The following is an 18,937-nucleotide window of genomic DNA, read 5'->3' as shown; positions in this document are numbered from 1 at the left end:
CAAGGTGGATTATCATATCATCTCAAAGTCTGTAAGAAATTGGATGGGTCTTGTTGCTAGAATCCTTGCCCTGGGGCAGACAAGTGATGTCAACCCTGTCCCTCATAAGGTCCCAGCAACAAAACAAAGCACAGTTCTACCAAAGTTCACCCTGGGATGCAGTGAGCTTATTTACAGAGCATGGGTGAAGGGTTTTAGGTAAGAATGTGGGTGACCCCAACAGGGCAACACTGGGAGGCAGTCACCCAGCATGGATAATGGTTTCCCTACAGCCATTTTGCCAGAGCCTCTCTCAAGTAACCTTCCCCAGTCCATGTACTATAGCACCAGCTAAGGCCCCAGACTCAGGAGGCTACTTAGGACAGAACCACATACAAGTAGCTGAAAGGGATGCTAGATTCCTATGGTCTCTCCATACCTTCAATAAAGTAAGGAAACATCAGTAGTCTTCAGGCCCATTGTAAATGGACAATCGCAATCAGGCACAGGTGATCTGATGAAGTCAGCAACTGGCTTGTTCAGAGGACCACATTCAACATCAATCCTAAGTACTGTTTCTATTCATGACTTTCAGTCTAACCTCATCAACACTGAGCACTGATAATGCATTTGTTATTTTTCCAAGACAGGGTTCCTCTGTGTAGTCTTGGATGTCCCGGACTTGCTTTGTAGACCAAGCTGGCCTGGAACTCACAGCAATCCACCTGCCTCTGCCTCCCTGAATGCTGAGATTACAGGAGTATGGCCACTGTGCCCAGCTTCATTTCTTTTCGGATAGTTGGTGTAATTCATTTTAATCCCTTTCATCAAAATTAAAATTAAAACTTTTTATAAAAAGGTTTGTCTACTCATAGCACTGCCATGTTCATTTCAGTTTCAGCCCACCCTGTCTTTTTGCGTGTGTGAATGTCGGGGTGGTCACCTCCACTGATACATGAGGGGTGTCCATCCTCAGATCCACATTGATGGAGTGGGACATCCATCCTATATCCAGCCAGTCACCTACAAATCCATGTCTAGGCTAAAGAAGAGGGTTGATAATATTAATATGTCCTATGCCTTGGGCCCTGTGCTGAGACCTTACACTAATGGACAAGAGCTAAGAAACAGGCATCAGAATTTCCACTTTATGGATGGAGTTTCAAGAGGTAAAGTGATTGTCCCAACATCACCCAACACTTTTTGGAATAAAATCTGGATCTATGGGTCTATAAAGCTGTTCTATGACTACTGCATTAGCTTTCCATAACTGAGGATGTACACAATACCCAAAGTCCTCTGAGAAGACAAGTAGGAAGTATTGCAATGGCATTCCATGTGGTCATGAAGCTCCGAAGATACTGGTAACACATTTTCACCACAGAGCTAAAGAAGAATTTATTGAGGTAATGCTTCATGGAGTTTTGAAGCTTGAATACGAGCTTGCCTGGTGAGCAAGGGTCAGCCTTGGGAAGAAAAGGAGAGGCTGGTGACATGTCTCAGGGGTACAGTGCTTGCCTAGCACAAAAGGAACCATGGATTTGATCCTCAGCATCTCAAAAAAGAGGGGGCAAGATCAAGAACCAGGTATTCCACATATGGTGGAGGAGACTATGAATGGGAAGAATTTAGAAGCAGATTGTTTCTTCTTCTTCTTCTTCTTCTTCTTCTTCTTCTTCTTCTTCTTCTTCTTCTTCTTCCTCTTCCTCTTCCTCTTCCTCTTCTTCTTCCTAGCTGTGATTAGTCTCTAAGCCCTGGGTTTGCCCATCTGTAAAGTGGATAACTGAGTCATCAGTTGCTGTGAGGGCTAAAGAGCGTTAGACCATAAAGTTCCTAGTCTGGTACCTCCCAGAAAGATCTTATCTGTTGTTCTGGGTACCAGCCTAGTGGACCTGTTTGTCTGCGTCGCCATACCTTTTCTCCTACCTGCAAACTGGAGAATGTTCATGAGAAGTGGCCTCCAAGAAGCACAGACTGGAAGCAACCAGCTAATGATGAAAATCACCTGGCTTTAGCTCCAGCCACACCTGGCTTGAAACGCCTCCTCTGCCACTCACTAGTCTGGGCCTGAGAACTTGGACAAGTCACTTACTTGGTTGAGGCTCGGTTTCAAGCTTCTGTGAAATGGGCTCAGCAAACCATGCCTCATGGGCATGTGAACTAGTTCCTATGCAACACTGGCACCCCAGGTTTGACAGGACACCCCTAAACCTTGCCTCTTGTTCATCTCCACACACCACACAGGCACTGACTTCTTTGGTCTGGTTGCATTATCTCCACACACAGCAGTAACCTCCATCCGGGAACTTCTCTGAAGACCTCTGATGCCCTGCAGCCTCCAGGGCAAACAGCCCAGCAGGGGCCCTAGGCAGGAGCTATACCTCTGCCTGGGAGACCAACTTCTCCACATCCTCCCCCAGTGATTGCGGGAAAGAGCGTGAGTCATTCAAGGAAAGGGGGTTGGCACTGGCTGCCCCCATCCTGTGGGGCGGGCCAGCAGGCTGTGGTTAAAGGACCTGCCTGGGTTGCAAAATAAACCAGTGTGCTGTGTTCTGATAGCACGTGATGGAGCCATGGCTCTTCTTCCCTGGGTCACTGACTCACCTCAAGCTCTGTTTAGTCACATGGGTTCCTGGAGGGTTCTGAGCCACTCTGCTCCTCTGGAGAAAAGCTAAATTGGAAGAACTCTCAACCCCCTCCCCCCCCACACACACACACTCACACTTACACAAACCACCTTTTAAATCTCACCATGAATATATCACCATAGTCTCATTATTTAAAACGTAGCCAGGTGTGTTGCCTCTGATCGAAGCACTTGGGAGGCAGATGCAGGTGCAACTCAATGAGCTCCAGGGTGGTCAGGCTACAGAGTGAGACCTTGCCTCCGTTACAAAGGAGACATGAAAGAAAGCAAAGACTCTTGAGCATAGAAACTTGTAATAGAAAGTGACACTAAGCCCCTTCCATGGGCCTTATACAGTAGTGAATCTTGCAGTGTTTTCCTGAGTATTGTCAAGGGGCCTGGCTTACTTTTTCATTTACCTTAACTTATTATGAAGTATCTAAACACATACTTTCTCTGAAAATATTAGGCTATGACCAAGGAGGCAAGCGCCCCCCTCAACAATTGTCCCCCCATCTGGAAGGCACCACAGTGACTTTGCCAAGTCTTGGGTGGTCACGTGGTGTGGGCCAATTATACAAATGCTCGTTAGAAAGACAAGGTGAACTTACCCACATTAGTTTTCATTCTGTGTGGACTGTTTCGTGGCTTGTTTTTACACCTATCAGAATACCTTAGTGTGGCGTTTCCCTTTTTGTTTCTTCAAGGCTCCATTCATTCCCTGGGCAGTCTGCTTAATTTACAACACTGAATTGCTGTAACTGTAGATGCCAAGGAGTGAACTTCAAGGTTGTCGCTCCTGTTTCCCATTGTTTGTAAGCAATACCAAGGCTGAAGCCAAGAAGAGTGCGCAGCACATGGGTTCGGTGTGACACACACTCTGTACAACCACCCCAAAGGAACGAGTTGTCCACACATCCCTTTAGACCCCTGCAGGTAGGGGTCCGTGAGCTGTCAGGAATAACTCTCTAGTTGTTGAGTCACATGCCCATTCAGAAGGTTGAAACACACAGAGTTCCTTCTCTCTGGGCCGAATTGTCCATCTGACAGACAGCCCAGAGGCTAAAGTGGAGCTAAAAGAACATCCAAGGTTGAAAGAAAACATTCATCTGTCAACCAGAAATTATTCATATGGGGAAACTGAGGCCTGAAAAAGGGAGTTGACTTTCTAAGAGTGGATCACCATATCCTTCTTGATAGAAATGCCGTTTGTTAAAAAGAAAATCCTCTTGCCTAGGAGCTGGGGGCCATGTTGTCCAAATTCAAATATGGCCATGTATCTTCCTTACCATTAGTGGCTTTATGTGTCACAACTTTCTGAGCATCAGGACCTCTTTGGCCCTGCAGCCTTTGCATATTCTTCTGCATCTCTCTAGATCATTCCTTGCTATTGCCTCTGTACATTCATCTTCATCTTGCCTAACTGCCTTTTTTTTTATACCCCAGCTAGATTGTGGGAAGAAGTTCAATCAAAAAGTCTAATTAATTCACTTATTAGCAGCTAACAACCTGTTTTGTTTCACTAGTCCCTAGAGCCTATCAGAATGTCTACTTGGAAAGAATTTCTTTTTTAAAAAGTAAAGAACAATGGGAAAGAAGGAAGAAAAGAGAGGTGGAAAGAATGGATGAAGGAAGAGGAAGAAGGAAAAGTATTTGCTTTCCATTGCTGTAACAAACACCTGGAAAAAAAAAAAAAAAACAGCCTTCAAAGAGAAAAAGTTAATTCTGTTCCCAGCTGACAGTTTAGGATGTGAGCTCTCAGACCTCAGCTGTGAGCCTCCAGTGCCAGTCACCATATCTACTACCTGCCATATCCACATGAAGGAGTCTAGCCTTCAGGAACTGTAAGCCCAAAACAAACTCTTCTATACGTTGCCTTGGTTGGTCATGGTGTTTTCTCACATCAGTAGAAAAGTAACCAAGACCCCCTTCAGTAACCTCACACTTGACCCCAACTCTTAAAAGCTCAATGTTCTGAAAGTATCACCAAGCTGGGGACCAAGCCTTTAAACCCCTGCTCTGTGAGAGGACATTGAAGATCCAAGGGACAGGAAGGAAGGGAGACCTTGTGTGTATGTCCAGTATCCATGTTTTACTTGTGGCTTTACTCTCTATGCACTGGTTCCTTCTTAGGAGCTGAACTCTAGGCAGTAAGTCTCAGTCATCTTGGAATTTGAATTCTGTCCTCTACAGGGATACTCCAAACAGGCTTCTTTTCATCCACCCTGTAGAGAAGAACAAAGCCTCAACAAAACACACCAGCAGCCCCGTTTGCCTAAATGGTTTGGCAGTTCCATATCTAAGAAATAAAGATTAGAGAAGCTTGCACACACACACACACACAAATCTTGTTTTCTAGGTTCATTGCAACCTTTTCAGTCTGAAACCTGCTTTTTCTCTCCCAGACCAGCCTCTTTGAAAGCTTAAAGAAAGGAGGCTGACCACCTCCCTGTTGGCCCTCTCTAGTCAAGTCTTCTTCCCAACAGCATGCCCAAGGATGGACCCTGCCATCACTGCTCCTGAAGCTTGGCTTTTGGCACCCAGGGAGCTGCTGCTCTGATGGTGCTAGAGAAACCATGCCCTGGGCCATCTTGCTTCCATTTGTGGCTGTCATAGAGACACTTTACACTAATTCTTCTGTCTTTTCTGCAAAAGAGGGCAAAAAGAATCAGCGGGAGAAGCCATGCTGGGGTGGGACTCTGATTTGGACAGAAGGAGAGTGGGAGGCCTGGCCTGACCTGAAGGCTAGCACTACTGTGCCAGAGCCCCAGGTTTTGGCAGAGCCAGAGTCCTACTTGCCAAAGGAACTTGGAAACAGCCAAACCCCAGTGTGAATGAAGACAAACACCAGCCTCGTGTTTGTGATTCACTTCTGCTCAGCTCATCATGCTGCTCTCCCATGAAAGCGGCTTCCATTTCAGTGAGCCTGAAAACCAGATCTCTCGGCCATGACAGAAAGGTTGCAGCCGTGCTTCTGTGACTTCAAGAAAAATTACAGACACTAGATAGATGCCTTTTATCTACCTGAGGCTCAGCTTCCTCTTTTATAAGCCAGGGGGGGGGTGTCGGTGGTCACTGAACCGGGGGTGACATCAAATCAGTCCAACTACTCTTAAGAATAATTTACTGATATTGGTTAAGTTTCCAACCATTTGCATTTGCATTCTGTGTTCATGTCATTGCCAGCATTTTCATCACTACTATGTTATGAGTCGACGGGCCTGAAGTCTCACATCTTTGCATGTTACATTAACTGTGGAGGTGGATTGCTACAATATAACATTGTGTGGTCCCCTCAAACAAAACACTGGGCTTTGGCTAAGTGACCGGTGCAGGCCAATGGCACGCCTGTATTAGAGCCTCTTGGCAAGGAGGACGTTCAGAATGACCCAGGCCTTTAAGAGAGACTAGGCATCTGGCTGTCTCCACCAAACCCTGTTCATAAGCGAATGGAACTGAATAGCAGGGCCCAGTGGAGACCAGTGGGAAGTCTACCCAGTCAAAGAACATCACCTGAGGCACCAAGACTTGGGCCACTGTTGCTCATGGCAACAGATAGCTAATCTGACCATGTTTTAGCCAGGCAACATTCTTGCCCTACAGCAGGCTCTTTTTCTGTTATCAGACTTTCCTTTTTTTTTTTTATTTTTTATTTTTAGTTCAGCTAGGCTACCTGGATAGGAAAGTATAGACATCAACACCTTCTTAGAAGAAAGCGTAAGTCCATCACTTTAATCACGTCCTGGGCTACCCGGACCAGTTGAGTACATCCTTCAACGTGAGCTTCACCTTAGGACCACCTGCCATTGAAAGCACAGATCCCTTCTACTTGCTGTGAAAATAGCATACAAGGGTGGTGGTTCCCACCAGCGCTAGGGAGGCTGAAGTAGGAGAGTTTGAAGCCAGCCTGAACTGTGTGGCAAATTCTGGGCTATCAAAGGTTACAAACTGAGATGGGGGAGAGGGGAGAAAGACAGAGAGACATAAACAGATACACACACACACACACACACAGAGAGAGAGAGAGAGAGAGAGAGAGAGAGAGAGAGAGAGAGAGAGAGAGAGACTATATGGGTGAGTTCAAAGCGATTCTAGACACTTCCTTAACACAGGCTAAGGGAAGGGAAGACCCACCCACCACCCACCAGGGTAGGAGAAAACGAAGCACATTAACAAGTGTCCTACAGCTCATTGCTCAGAATACATACCATAACTCAAAGCAAACACTGACGTGCTACCGACAGCAACAACCCAGGGTGGCTCTGATGAGTGAAGGGGCTCTGTCCGGCCATAATCATCTGGGATGAGCAAGCCCCTCCAATACATCTGAGCTTCAAAGGAGGAGGTGAGTCTCTGAGAGGCCCCTGCATTCACCTTACTCATATCTGCCCTGTGAATGGGAAGAACAACCAGGAAAGTAGATCCACATCTAGTCTCCCCCTCAGCCATGAGTTCCTCTCAGCCTCTAAAGCAGCCATTGCAATGGATTGAACCTCCAGCCACAAGGCTGCCTGTGCTTACTGCTTCCAGGCAGCCCATGAAGTAGGCACTACACACCCCCTTCACAGAGGCAAAAATGAAACACCAGGGGCAATAAGGTCTGACTTGAAGTCTTGAGGCTGTGGTTCCACATTCAATGGGTTTTGACCTAGCCCCAGGCCTCACCTCCTTTGTTTTGTCCTTTGGGGACCATCCTTAGGTTCATCCTAAATGCAAACAGTTCAAAAAGACTTCCTGGGAGTGGCTTTCTGCACTGGTTCTGCTACCACTCCTGTCTGGGGGCCTTAAGGCCTCTTCCTCAAGTGATAGTCAAAGTTAGTCATCTCTTCCATCTTCGTTCCTCCCTCGCCACAATTAAACCTCAGAGACATCTGACTCTCTGACAGTGATGTCTTTGTGGTACAGCAACACAGATTCTGGACCCTTCAGGCTTGAGGGCATCCTAGCCAGAGTCTTCAGCATGTACTCTTCTTACTAACACCCCAAGTCTGTATATATGTCTTACTGTTCCACAAATACCCCAGACCCCTCTCACCACAGGGCCTTTGCACACGCAGATTTCAGAACCCAGAGTTCTCTTTTTTTTTCTCTTGAGCCTTTCCTTTAGCTAATTCCTGGATCAACTCCTCCTAAGAAACTTCACCCCATGAGGTACCCTCCCAAAAAGCAACCTTTGTTGGGCTGAGTAATGTAGCTCCATAGTGGAGCTCTTGTTTAATATGTACGAGGCCCTGAGTTCAACACCCAGCACTGAAAAGTAAAAGAAATAACTCCTTGCTGTTTTCTTTCCTCCTGTTACTCTTTCTTCTAAGTAGAGTAATATAACTACTAAAGAATGAATGAATGAATGAATGAATGAATGAACTTGTTCAACCCCAATTGGACTTGCTCAATCAATCTGTTAGCTTGGGTCAAAGAGGTGCCATGGGTCCCGGGGTATACCACATCAGAGATAGACAGATCTCTGTCTGGGGAAAAGATTTGACCTCAAGGTTGAGTAACAATTCATGTCCGGAAAGAGGCTTTTGGCTCCTTGAGTTCAGCTGTGGTGCACGCTGGGAATGCAGTGGTGAAGAGAGATATGCAAAAGGCATGGGCAGAGAAGCAGAAGCTGGGAAACTAGAGATAGGAGGGGAGCTGCCTCCATGTTCAACAAGGCTCCAGTTGGCCTCTGGTACAAGCATTGTGTCCTGCTAGGTCACAAGGAAGTGAACAGCTGGGGGAAGCAACAGCCTTCTTCCCATTTGATGAGCACATCCAGCTCTTGTCCCCTTAGGCCCTTTGTGCTTGGGGCCCTCTACTTCTGCCTTGCCCTCCCCTGTTTATGCATGGCTTCCTCCCGGCATTCAACCCTCACTGCAAAGGCTACCTCCTCAGAGACACACTTCCTAGCCCACACTTTCTAACGTCTCCACCCACTCCGTCACTCCCTTTCGGTTTTACACTCCTACCTTACTTTCTTTAAGGTGCTTGCCAGTGCATCCAGTCTTCTCCAGAAAGGCAGAGCCATGTATGTGGTCCCATGGGCCTTCAATCCACCCCATGACCAGCCCTTGTAAGAGGACAGCCGGAAGCAGGAGGGCGGAAGTACACATCTGTATCTGACATGCTGCTCCTTTCCCCACCCCTTGCCCCTCAGGCATTGCACTGGGAGCCTCCAGAAGCACCGAGTCTCACCATGACCACCAGTCTCACTCAGCTGGTGCCAAGCTCTTAGGTGTTGGCAGCCTTGCTCACGGATAACTGAACACAGTATGAGGGAGCCCAGCTTTAGCCCTACAGACCTCATTCTGTGAAGGGCAAACCCTGGCTTTCTGAGTGTCCTCCAGAGTGTCCAAGGAACTTGGACCCAGAGCAGAACCAATTAAGAAGGAAGCATCTACACCTTACAGCCAAGTAGGTGTGTGTGTGTGTGTGTGTGTGTGTGTGTGTGTGTGTGTGTGTTGTGTGTATGTGCATGCATGTATACATGTGTGTGCCTGAGTTTGTGTGGTATATGTATGTGTTTGTGTGAATGTATGTACATGTGTCATGAAGGCACGTGAGTACACATGTGAAGCCAGAGGTTTGCCTTGGGTATCTCCCTTCATTACAACCTACCTAAGATTTTAGAAGGGTCTCACTGAATCCAAGAGCTTATCAGCTTAGTTAGGCTAGCTGAATAATGAGCTCCGAGGTTCTGTCTGACCCTCCTTCTCTGCTGCCCAGCTCCAAACATTGGAGTTAGGGATGCTCACTGCCATTGGCCAGTTAGGTTAGTCGGATTCCCAGGCTTGCACAATACACATTTCACCAACTGAGCCATCTCCCCGACCCGTTCACCTGACATTTTTCTCTCTCTCCTGCCTTCATTTTTTTTTCTTCTCCTTCCATATTTAAGTCTGACTCTTTGTGACTCCAGCTGTCTGTGGCTCTGTGCATCTCTGTCCCTTGGATGGGGTGGGGGAGGGTCCCTGCTCTCCCGTCCTATGGCTTGGCTGGCTGATGGCCCGAGGAAGTCATTTCAGTGGGAAGCTATTTCTAACCCAGAGTGCGTCAGGGGAAGCCTCTGCTCTCATGGTGGCAGCTCCATTTGGAAGGAAGCTGAGTTCTCATGGTCCCTAAGACAAGGCAGACCAGAATGGCAGTCTGTACCTGGAAGGGTTCTGACGAACCCAGGCACACCCTTTGTTCCAGCTCTCAGGACCAACCAGTTGATGCCAGGATATCAGCCAGTCAGATGTCGCATTCTGGGCCAAGGATTCAGCGAGGTGTGGCAGCAGAGAAAGCGGGAGGTGGATACTCAGGCCAAATGGTGTCATTACTGCCAATTAGAGAAATGGCCCATTATCACCACCTAGTCATCAGCCTCACAGGTGTGCCCCCATGGACACCCACCAGGACGCCACCATTAAATACTCATGCTTTTTCTCACCTCCTACGTAGCCTGTGGGTGAGGGCTATTCCCTGTCTGCTCCTTTGCTTGAGTGGAATTTTCTGATACATAGCACTATAACACCCAGATCCTCAGCAGGTGCTGAGCACCCCATCTAAGTCTAGAGTAAAGAAAATCATCACTACAGAACCTTCTAAACTAAGACTAAAGAGTCCTCAAGAGTGACACTAATGTCTTAATATTCTCTATGCATGCCTGCAATTTCTCCCTTAGTAAAGCGAGTGTCACGATTCAGATAAATTAAAAGGCTTGGGGTTCTAAAAGTCATTTTTCTGTGACTCTGAATGTGATGGTCTTTGTTTTTCCAAATTTCATTCGAAAGACACCGGCAGTTATAGGTTGAGGTTTAAGAACCAAGGATGAGGAGCCAGACACAGCAGGGTCTAGCCTGCCCTTCATAGCAGCGCACCCTTAAACAAGCCATGTGTCTCGTGTCAGCCACAGACACCAAATGAAGCTAAGGACCTGTCTCAGCAAGGAAGAGTTCATGATCCACATTCCTGTCGCTCATAAAGGACACGATAAATAGATAACTATATTTGTATATTATAATATAACGGGGACGGGGAGCCAGGGTCTTGTTCCAAAAGGACCCTGTGGAGGCTGTATGACCCTGGTGATCTAAGTCTTGACTTCAGTCTGAGCAGGCACTGCCGGAGCCTTCGCCTCATCCCTGTCTTCCTATGTATGACACAATACAGCTGTGGTCTGAATCCCTAGTCTCTCCACCCTGCCTGACTCTGACACCACCTCAGGAGCCTCCCCATCGTCTCTGGACTTGACGTGAATCTTTTAACCATTAAACACTTAGCATCGTGTTTTCCGCCTTCAGAGGTTTCTAAACAGTAATTAGGCCATGGAACACCCTGCCGGGTGGTGAGGATAAATATCATTAGTGTAGGAGGGAGTGTGGGGCAAGTGGAGGTGCTCTGAAGCTTGGCACCTGGCTGGCCCTGGCTGGCATGAGATGTAGTCACCCCATTCTGAACTCTCAGCTACCAACTGTCTCAGGGAAGCAGGGACCTACCGCTTGAGATGGACAGGTGACACAATGAATAGAGACCACGCTGGCTTGGCGATCCAAAAGATCTGCTGCCTGCATGTGTGTGTGTGCATCTGTTTGTGTGCTACTGTACGTGCAGCATGAGCATATGTGTGCTGTGTCTTGTATGTGTGTGTATGTGTGCATGGAAGTCAGTGGTCAGCCCTAAAGGATCTTCCTTGTTATTACTCCCCACCTTATTCTTTTAATATTTTATTTCGATTTTGTGTATGAGTATTTGGATGGATGGATGCGCAGCACCACATATATACCTGATGCCCGTGGGACCCAGAAGGCAGCATCAGATCCCCTGAAGCTGGAGTTACAAACAGCTGTGGGCCATTACATGGGTGCTGGAAACTGAGCTGCGGTCCTCTGCAAGAACAGCAACTGTTCTTTGCCACTGATAAGTCTTTTGATCCCCCACCTTATTTTTTGAGATAGGGTTTTGCGTGAGCTCAGAGCCCACTGAGGACAGAGACTGCTGACGCTTCAAGATTCAAACCTTCTGGGGCAACCCTTAGAATCCAAATTGCTAGATGCTTAGTGGACAAAAGAGCTGCACGTCAGGAACTAAACTGCCATGTATTTCAGAGCCTAAAGTCAAACATGTTTGAAGGTGTGTCAGACATCAGGATCTGCCTGGAAGTAGAACAAGTTTCTAGCTCTGAGACCATTCAGATCATGCCCACAACTGGTGAGGTGGACATGTGCACGTGTCCGTGATCATCAGTGTCCTAAACTAGAAAACAACGGTGCTGACCATTCCCGACACGTCCAACTGCGATGGAGGCAAGTGAGCGCACAAGCAGCATACGCCATGCACTGAGCATATGAATGGGAATTCTTTATGGACCACCCTGTAATCCAATGCCCAGAGCCTTTTAATGGAAGCACTCTTCCACTTCCAAGCTCCATGAGGGAGAGAAACCCATAAAGCCTGGTGGGATTTACCCTTGAGCCCAGGTCTCCTCCTCAGACTGCCACCCTGTTCATCTCCTCTCTGTTGGATGTCTCCCACTGCCTCCACCTAGATTTCAAACCAGGCAGGGAGGAGGTGCCGGTTGAGAAAGAGGGCAGCACCACAAGCTTGGTCCTAGGAGATGAGATCTGTGTAAGCTGCAAATGGGAAGCCTCGCCCAGATGCTGGTTCTGAGCCCATGGATCCATGTCTATGAAGTTAATTACAGGTGCAACCATACTCTACACACACAGAGCAGAAGCCGAGGTACAAGGTGTCTGGAAATATGGACCTGGTGCCCTTTTTCACACCACTGTGACAAAGAGGACACTGGCAAGCATGATCAGCAAGCATGTGAAGCTGTTTTCCCTTGAAATGTCTCCATTTCCATATCCACTTGCAATAGTTCTGACATTTGTCTCCTCCTTCGCATGTCCATCATTGCACCCAATGCAGCTCTAAGGCCCAAGCTTCTGCAACAGTTTCCTATCTGGTTTTCTGGATACCCATCTTTCACTTCATCTAGCTCACCCTCCCTACAAGCCATCAGAGCCATCTTCTTAAAATAAAGACGTGATCCTGTCTGAGTTTCATGAGCCAGCAAAAACCTGCTATCTAGAGGGATGGCTCAGTGGTTGATATTTCTTGCTACTCTCCCAGAGGACCTAAATTTGGTTTCCAGCACCCAAGTTTGGAAGCTCAAAACCACCAGTTACTCCAGTTCCAGATATCAACACCTTCCTCTGGTCTTCATGAGTAGCCACACACAGATGGCACGTTTATGCACACACATACATTAATAAAATTAAAAATAAATCCTATCGCTTTTAATACTCTTAAACAACGAACTTTCAATAAGCTCCCTTATTCTCAAGATCACATCCAGAGTACTGGCCTTATTTTACTGCAGTAGAAATGAAAATCATTACAATAATGACATTTTAGGATTTTCTCCTGTGTTCTTGTGTGTGTGTGTGTGTGTGTGTGTGTGTGTGTGTGTGTGGTGACAAAATACTTGAGCAAAAAAACTTAGTGGAAGAAAGATACATTTTGGCTCATGGTTTCAGAACTCTCCGTCTATCACAATGGAAAGGGTGCAATAAATCAGCTCGGTTCACAGCAAACAGCAAGCAGAGAGGGAGAATGCTTGTGAGGTTGAGCTTTCTGCTTTTAGTCCCTTTTATTCTATTGCAGCTCCATCCACCATGTCTCCCCACCTATGGGGATTCCCACCTACAGGGCAGGTCTTTCTGCCTTCGTAGATCCTCTGGAATTGCCCTCACAAACACTCCCAGCACTGTGCTTTCCTAATCTCCCAGGCATTTCTCAATACAATCAAGACTGAGCAACACACCTTTCCTCACTTCTGTGGAAGGCAGAATTCAGAAAATGTTCCTAGTAAGGGTACTCATGAGATGCAAAGATCAACTTATCTGCTTAAAAAAGACTGAGAACACCTAACAGCCTAGGATCAGAAGGAAGGAAAAGAAGACCTCCCCTACCAGTGGACTTGGGGAGGGGCATACATGGAAAAGTAGGAGAAAAGGAAGGGTTGGGAGGGGAGGAGGGAGGGAACTACATGGGGGATACAAAGTAAATAAAGTGTAATTAATAAAAAAAATTAAAATAAAACAAGACTGAGAACTGGAAAAGATTATCTTGAGTGAGGTGTCCCAGAAGCAGAAAGACACACAGGGTATATACTCACTTATAAGTGGATATTAAACATATAATATAGGATAAGCATACTAAAATCTGTAGAGCTAAAGAAACTAATCAAGAAGGAGGACTCTGGCTAAGATGCTCAATCCCCATTCAGAAAGTCAAAGAGGATGGACATCAGAAGAGGGAGAAAACAGGAACAGGATAGGAGCCTACCACAGAGGGCCTCTGAAAGGCTCTACCCTGCAGGGTATCAAAGCAGATGCTGAGACTTATGGCCAACCTTTGGGCAGAGTACAGGGAATTTTATGAAAGGAGGAGGAGATAGAAAGGCCTGGAGGGGACAGGAGCTCCACAAGGAGAGCAACAGAACCAAAATATCTGGACACAGTGGTCTTTTCTGAGACTGATACTTCAACTAAGGACAATTCATGGAGATAACCTAAAACCCCTGCACAGATGTAGTCCAGGGCAGTTCAGTGTCCAAGTGGGTTCCATAGTAATGGAAACAGAGACTGTCTCTGACATGAACTGATTGGCTCTTTGATCACCTCTCCCTGAGGGGAAGCAGCCTTACCAGGCCACCAAGGAAGACAATACAGCCAGGCTTGATGAGACCTGATAGACTAGGATCAGAAGGAAGGGGAGGAAGACCTCCCCTATCAGTGAACTGGGGGAGGGGCCTGGGTGGAGAAGGGGGAGAGAGAGTAGGATTGGGAGGGGAAGGAAGGAGGCAGCCTCAGGGGGGATACAAAGTGAATACACTGTAATTAACAAAAATAAAAATTAAAAAAAAATAAAAAAGACTGAGATGCGGGAGATATTTAGGAGGGATATATAGAGATAGATAGATAGATAGATAGATAGATAGATAGATAGATAGATAGATAGATATAGACAGATGACCTGAGAGAAAGGAGGGTGTATGGCATTGATAGTTATAATGGAAATGGAGAAATGGAAGGAACTTCAGGGAGCCTCTAATGGCAGACTATTGAATGTGGGAGCTTCTAGAGTAACCCTTTTCACGGAAAACTTCCTTCAGAAACCAAACTTATGCTGCATTACCCAAGCCCCGCTGAATCATAGAGGACCTCCAAATTTGCTCAGGTTACACGGTCAGTGGCATTCACACCAAGTTCATAAAGTTGGCTTAACCACCTTCCCAGTTGGAATGGTTCTTCATCTCAGTGTAAAGGTGACAATCCATTATCCCTTGTTTTAAGCCTTCACGTTGGGATATTTTGACTGCATGTTCTTGCCATCATCAGTCTTTGTGGTCCTGAGAGAACAGGGATAGCTGATACTCACCATGTCTGGCATATAGAAGAAGAAGTAGCGATCCACTGTTGTTGAATAGACGACTGAATACTAGTCTCACCCCGCTTACTTTAAAGTTTCCATTGAGAACATGTCAGCCTCGCTCCTCAGTGCCACTACTTTCAGTTTTGGTCCTCACCACTTCCAGATGAAGATGGAAAACAGAAGTTTAAAGGGTAAAGGAAGAAGTGTCTGAACATTCAAAACAACAAAGAGGGGAAGTTGTCCAGTTTGGTTCTAAAAATATGCCTTTGCCCTTCTCCTCATTGCCCAGTGAAAATTTGCTTAACCTTCACCGTGCCAGGAAGAGGCACTACAAGAAGGGCTTCTCTGCCAGAGTCATCCATTGAGGCTTCTTCCAAGACCTGAATAAGAAAATAAGCTACAACACCAAGCACCCATTTAATTGCCAGGCCTTTTGCATCTCTAAGCTTAAGTGGTACTGTATATTAGCATATTATTCCTTCTCCCTCCTGGGCCTGTGACTTTGTTTCATTACTGGAACAGTCTTAAGATTATGGTTCCTTTTCACTGATTTCCTGAACTAGGGATCTGGTCCGTAGAATATTCCATGGCACCTAAGAAGCAGCTCAGAGAGCAGAAAATCAGGCAAACTCTTTCATCCCTCAGTTTTCAGAAGAATAGACCCCAGACATCTCCTGAGCCTTGACTGATGCTGTGTGAAAAGAGAAAGTTAAAAACACACTTATAGGAGACCTAATACCATAGATGGTATGAGCCTTTTGGGGAAATGCCCAAGAAGTCTGAATGAATGCCAGCTTTGTAAAAACACTAAAAGAAAGAAACAATAAAGTCACCCCCAAAGGGAGAAGATAGAAATAGTCTTCTTTCACTTCCTTCTTACATGCCTGTCTATCCTTTAAGGGTAGCTTCCTCGGGTCTCACCTCATGCCTTAGGAGAAGTGAGGTGTGCCCTTGAGGAGTAAAATGCTGGGGGATACTGGGAGCTGCTTCTTGGCCAATCTCTAAACAATGTGCATTAAAACCCAGAGTTCCCTGTGTCTATGAACCACATAGCTACCACGTCTTGTGCCCAACTCAGACTTCACCAATTCGTTACCAGGCATTACCTCACTTCCGAGAGCCACAACTTCTTCAAAATATCTCTTTCAGTGTCTTGCTCTGGGACCTGATGAGCTCACACACACATTCTGCTTGGTCATAGGGGGTTCTTCATAACTGTTGTGAGAGATGGTACCAGGCTATGCCAGCTTTCCTTGCCATCACTCTGTAGCTCCTGAACTTCCCCCTTTGAAGCTCTGTGTATGTCTGTCCTTCCCAGTCTCCTTGTCTGTCTCCCTTCACAGTCTGTGAGTCTCACAAATGGGTCACAGACCACATCTGTCCCAGAAGCTAAGAATCATTGCAAATTCTCAAAAGATAAATTGAACTTTATTTGTACTTTACCACCTCAAGTAGAGTACAAATATATCTAGCCTCTGCTAGATATATTAATCCCCTCTGCTGTTCTTACCATCTTCACAGGATCCTTCCCTTGTCTAACCCTTCTTCCTGGGCTCACACCCCCATTTCATGTCCCTGGGGTATAAGAAGGAAAAAAAACCAGACTACACTATGTTTTGAAATCTTCAGGAAGTTAAACACTGGCTGCTTTGCCCCTTGCTATTGTTTGTAGTGAATGTTAAGCCTTCTGGAATTTGGGTTTTTTTTTTCTTTTGATTTGGATGTTACCAATCAATTATGGGGTGAACAATACATTGGCATCAACATAGTAAACATATAAAGTTGACAACCTTGAGCACATCACTCACCATGCTCTCTTATTCACTCCTGATGGTGGTTTTATTGTTAAAGTTGGCATTACTACCAACTGAGGCTAAAGCTCAGAGAGAGTAAATCACTTGTCCAGAAACCCAGTTCATAATGGCAGCGCTGGGAATGAAACACAAAGGTTGGCTGACTCCAAACTCACACTCTTAATTCCATGATGAACCTCTCCTAAGAGTAAAAAGCAAATGAATGTGGACCCAAAACCTAGCCCTAACCATACTCCATCTTTGACCATTTGATCAGAGCAAGTGGAGAAGGAGTACCTCTATGTCTCTTTCCAATACTAAACAGGAAAAAGTCTAACCTCGTTAGGAGTGTGTGTGTATGTGTGTATTTACATAGCTACACAGAGGTGAGCAATGAATGAAGGATTTAGAGCCCAGAGACTTCTGAGCCTTAAAAGCTATTCAGGACGCACACAAGCACTGGGTGATGGAGCAAAGTGGACCTTTTCAGGAACTTAGATACTCCTGAAATTTGTTCTCTGATTTCCATACATGTGCTGTTTCAAGTCCCCCAATAAATAGTAATAATGATGAGGAGGAGGATAACAATAGTGATAATAAATAGTAAATGAATACAATTAAGAAAAAAAACTACTTGAGTCAGCTTTCCAAGTATAGTCCACCTTCTCCTCCTAAGGCTTGTAAGAATGTCCTGCTGGGGTGAATGCCTGACCCATTGTGAGACTGAGCCTGTCTGAATCCCTCCACTGGGACTTGGACAAGGACTTGGGAACCCAAGAAGTTATTGCTTCAGTGAACAAGGGCTACAGTGGCTATGTGATTCGGGGGAAACCTGTGTGGACAGGACCAAATGATACTCTCATGAGTGGGTCAGTGTTTCTAATTCTTGCCTGGTGTTTGGGACAGAGTGGGAGCCCTCTTCACTAAAGAAGATGCAGCATGGTCATAGGAATTTTCTAGGTCTCACAGTAATGAGCATGAAGTCACATGAGGGATGGGAAGAAAAAGAAGAGAGCTGGCTTCACTCTCCTGTCCCTCCAGCTGGTGAACTGGATCCTGCTGCGCTCAGATGTGTTTCCTGCATCTCCTGTGCCTCTTTCCAAAGACAGCCTGCCTCCTGTTCACCTGCCAGAGCCCACAAAGAACTAATCTTTCTCCTAGCTGGGCTGCTCACACTGCCCCCATATGATGGAGAAGGAGAGTTTGGTAGCACAGTGACCCAGTTTGATCGCAGCCCCTATGCTTAGTGGGAAGATAAACATTTATCTACACTCTGTCCCTAATACCTAATGCCATAGCTTGGTGATTTATACAGAAAAGAAGTTGGACTGGACTTACAGTTCTGGAGGGATAAGGCCTTCTTGCCGGCACTGAAGCAATGCATAACATCACCTGGCGGGAGATGGAAGGCACGCCCATCTACATATGTCTATCCGGGCTCCGTCCCCTTTCTTACAAAGCTACCAGGATTCTGTCTTCAGGGATCCAGCCATGAGGGATCCTGTGGAACTGCTTTGCTTAATTTTAACCACACCCTAAGGCCCACCTCTAAATGCCCTAGTTAGATTAAGTACCCATACTCTTAATGCCTCACAGTTTGACAGATGGGGTTGTATAAGCAGCCATTCACAAAGCTTTGGGAGACCCTCACACCATAAGCAAACCATTAGAAGGCACGTCCTCCTTCTCCGCCCTAATCATTTTCCTTTAAGTTCGGCATCTTCTGAGCTGGGAACTAGTGCTAAGTTGTTAATGTCCTCATCCTGAAAAAGAAGCTTCTGGCTTGGATCCTCAGAACCCATGTGAGAAAGATGAACCCAGCATGTGCCTCATTCTAAGGGGGAGGCAGAAACAAGGTCCATAGGGCTTGCCAGCCAGCCAGTCTAGCTGAATTAGACAGCTCTGGGTTCAGTGAGAAGAAAAAAAAAAAAAAAAAAGATGGAGCGTGATTAAGGAAGAAAACCAACATCACTCACATCACTCTCTGGCCTACTTTCTCCGTGTCTCTCTCTCTCTCTCTCTCTCTCTCTCTCTCTCTCTCTCTCTCTCTCTCTCTTCGCTCTCTATCTTTCATCTTTCTTTCTCTCTCACACACACATACATATACACACACAGAAAAATAATAAACAGCATC

At 46.2% G+C, this 18,937-nt stretch overlaps 1 long non-coding RNA gene across 2 annotated transcripts; it reads right to left on the bottom strand.

Annotated features, from left to right (window-relative positions):
• Positions 1 to 1,438: 1,438 nt before the first annotated feature.
• Positions 1,439 to 15,156, bottom strand: LOC132653748 (uncharacterized). Of its 2 annotated transcripts, XR_009591600.1 has the most exons (4): positions 15,017 to 15,156; positions 9,740 to 9,908; positions 6,814 to 6,995; positions 1,439 to 4,830 (listed from the first exon to the last, which is right to left on the bottom strand). It is a non-coding gene; the product is annotated as an uncharacterized LOC132653748 (long non-coding RNA). The 2 variants fall into 2 exon arrangements; XR_009591601.1 differs by lacking the exons at positions 9,740 to 9,908; positions 15,017 to 15,156 and adding an exon at positions 8,557 to 8,674.
• Between the last annotated feature and the right edge of the window lie 3,781 nt (positions 15,157 to 18,937).

Source organism: Meriones unguiculatus, chromosome 4, assembly GCF_030254825.1.
Source record: "Meriones unguiculatus strain TT.TT164.6M chromosome 4, Bangor_MerUng_6.1, whole genome shotgun sequence".
NCBI lineage: Eukaryota > Metazoa > Chordata > Mammalia > Rodentia > Muridae > Meriones > Meriones unguiculatus.
Note: the sequence above shows the minus strand (reverse complement) of the source record. Positions and strands in the feature narration are given on the sequence as shown.